This window comes from Triplophysa rosa, linkage group LG5 (genome assembly GCF_024868665.1).
Source record: "Triplophysa rosa linkage group LG5, Trosa_1v2, whole genome shotgun sequence".
In the NCBI taxonomy this organism is placed as follows: domain Eukaryota; kingdom Metazoa; phylum Chordata; class Actinopteri; order Cypriniformes; family Nemacheilidae; genus Triplophysa; species Triplophysa rosa.
The window spans coordinates 24,791,363-24,794,979 of NC_079894.1; positions in this window are offsets into that span (position 1 = coordinate 24,791,363).

Here is a 3,617-nt window from a genome sequence, read left to right on the forward strand (position 1 = left end):
AAGTTTTCATTATTGGTGTGATTTTGAGTGTTTTTCAATGATTTTTCAATTTTCAGGTATAAAAAGTGTACTTTTAAGAGTGTTTTTATAAGTGGTAAGGTATTAAGGGTTTTAAAGAAGGTTGATTTTGTAAAGATAACAAGACATTACTAGAGAGGGTGAATACAACAGCAACAAGATGAAGCTGTGGTGATGTCCATTGTAGTATCGATTGGAGTTTTCCTAGCCATATTAATCACCTGTGGGTGTTGTTGTATTCCCTGTATTAGATCACTGTGCAATAGTTAATTGTTACAGCTATTGAAAAGAAAGAATCTCCACCCCCATACAGTATGCCTTTGTTATCAAGTGATCTAGCAGAAGATGAAGGAGAAGATGATGTGTGACCTCTTACGAGGTCAAGAGAGGGAATTGTGGAAATATTTTTCAGATAAAAGTATGATTTAATTATCAATATAATCAATAAGTGTTTTCTTTCATTAAATCATTAAGCTGTGTGCTTTTGTCATGTGCTTTCTATTTTACTCAGTGGAAAGTTACTGTGGCAAACGGAGTGAGACAGGATAAGTGGGGGTTGGAACCATAAATTATCTAAATCAACATACACACACACACACACACACACACACACACACACACACAAAGAGTCACACAGAAAAGAAATGTTATGAATCAATCCACTGCATATGTTTTAAGTATAATCATGAGTTGTGATGTGTTTTAATTAATCATAGGATTAAGAAACAACGCTACATAATTAAAAGCATTAGATGATTGAGTGTTTTCTTTTTACTAAAAGAATGTTAAGAATGTTGGTATGTTGTCCGGCCACAAGAAACTGTCTCTAGGAAACACTCCCCAAAAGAAACTGTCTCTAGAGAACATTCCTCAAAACTAGCGACTGACCACAGGGTGGCAACGAACATATTGCACCGGATGTTGTTTTGCAGGAACAAGTGAACAAAGGAATGGAGTCAGAAGAGAGTCGTGGAACGCGAGGATTGGCTGTTGAGAATGATACCACCCAGAGGAGAGGGCGGAATCAGAAGAAGGGATCGGCGTAAAATACTGAATAAATAAGTGTGAAAGTGTATGTTCTGGGTTGTTGGCTTGTGGTGGAGTGAGGAGATCGTCTGACAACCCAAAGCTTTGTTACTCCTTTTTACATCTGATAATAAACTTCTAATCGATTTTGGAGAACGTCTCTGTACAAATTTTTGAACATGCAGGACTGCCTTAAAAGTCCAACAATAGTCAATATGTCTCATGTACAGCTGCTTTGTAACAATGAAAATTGTAAAAGCGCTTTATAAATAAAGTTGAGTTGAGTTGAGAGAAAAAGCTTTGTGTGGGCGTTTTTTTTATATCTCCCCTTTTCAAGGCGCAAGTAAGCAAAATTTAGCAGTCACAGTCCTGTCAGACCCATGTAATTTAAATGGGAAGATTTTTATATCTTGTATGTTATACATTTTGTACCCTTCTGTCGTAGTATTCATCGTTTTTATTGTTAACAAACAAACCACATCCATCCCCCGCACTTTTGAAAAGCTTGCTACGCCCCTGCGCGCAGCCTCTGTGAATGTCTGGAAATGCGCTGCACGTCTACCAAAACACCGCTTCTCTTAAACTTTCTAAAAGGACAAGCTGTTTAAACTTGACACTTGCACGCTTGTGTTTCTCTATGCTATACTCGATCCTAGCTCCGCACCGCATGTCTCCATGTGCGTTCGCGAGTGCACTTCCCAGCAACCTGCCAAAAACCAAAAAGGTTGTCGTTTTAGGTTTCAGAATTGGTGTTGAAAATTTATATTTACTAATGTAAAAAGAAAAACAAGAAGAAATACATTATAATGGACAGTTCGTAGTGCTGAGAAGATTATTGGTGCTCCTCTGCCCACACTTCAGGACCTGTACGATTCCAGAGTGAAAAACAGGGCAAGAAAAATCATCATTGACCACACACCCAGCACACAAACTTTTTGAACTGTTGGCCGGCGCTTTAGATCACCAAACACCAGGACTTCCAGACACAGAAGCAGCTTCTTCCCCCAGACAATCTCCCTCCTAAACAGATAACTGCTCCTTAAGAGCAATATTCCACTTCCACTACTCCTATAGTGTGCACTATAGTGCCTTGGGCCGGTTGCATAAAGCACCTTAAGTGTAATTTTCCCTTAAGTGTGTCCTTAAGTATACCTTAAGTTTTACTTAAGTTATTCTCCTATTGTCTTTGCTAAAGGAAAATCACCCCTTAAGTGTCATACTTAAGGGAAAAACTTAAGGTGCTTTATGCAACCGGGCCCTTATCTACATTTTATTTATACATGTATATAACACTGCCTCTACTTACTACATTATCCATTTGTACAAGTGTACATACAATCTGTTAATATGTATATTCTACTATATACTACCCTGTACAATGTCTCTTATATGTTATTATCCCCCATTTTCTGTAAAATAGTCTTTATTTTATATATGCATATTTTAGAATCTTTTAGACTGTAAATCTTATTATATTGTATTGTCATTGTGTTGAATGTCTGTACTAGAAGCTTCCAACACCAAAGAAAATTCCTTGTGTGTGCAAGCACACTTGGCAATAAAGCTCTTCTGATTCTGATTATCATTGTATTTTAAGTGTACTTTAAAGTAATATAAATATAGTATTATCCCACTTTATTATTTTGTTTATTGTTCATTAAAAATTAACTACTTTTTTACTTTTATTTTTAATAGGTAAATATAATTTGTCACACTATGTGCAATGTGAGCACCAAACCAAATCTCCAGGTGCTCTCTTGAGAACCAGATAGAAAAACTTATGTGCACCCCTGTACATGTCAATATTCTTTTACGCAACTGGGAGCATGATACAAATAACATGATGACACACCGTTATATCAAAGGGTCTGTTATGTTGTAGTCTCTGTAGTTGTTGCGATTCTTCCAAAGTAACACATATTTTTAATATTAAAATAAACAAATATGGGTTTCTTTACAATACCATATTAATATTATAAATAGAGTAATCATACAGTTTCATGACATAATAATTAAGACTGGATGTAACAGCGTAGTTTATTTATAGTAAAAACTAGGGATGTAACGATTCACTCAGCTCACGATGCGATGCGATTCGCGATTCTGATCTCACCATGCGATTTATTCACGATTTATTTTTACAAAATGAGTTGAAACAAATTAAAAATGAACAACTTTCCTTGCATTATTTCTTAAATGCTTCACGTTTCTTTGTATAGTAAAATTATGTTTTATTTCAAATAACAAAAACTAAACTGCAATTTTAAAACAAATTAATAATAGAAAAGGTCTCTTTAATATAAACAAACTAATACTGTCTGTGCTTTTCTTGGATTTTATTGCATTTAAGAAATATCAGCATGTCTGCAGTGAAAATAGCGGCCCCTGCTGTTCAAAAAATTTATTGCGATTCAGTTCACACTTCAACTGATTTTAATCGTCACACATTACTGTATAATCGATTTTCAACCGGCTCACGGTGAATCGTTACATCCCTAGTAAAAACAGTGAAATGTTGGCAGTTTGGTGGTTATTGACCATTTTAATTTGAGCTGCTTCATTTCACCTTTTCT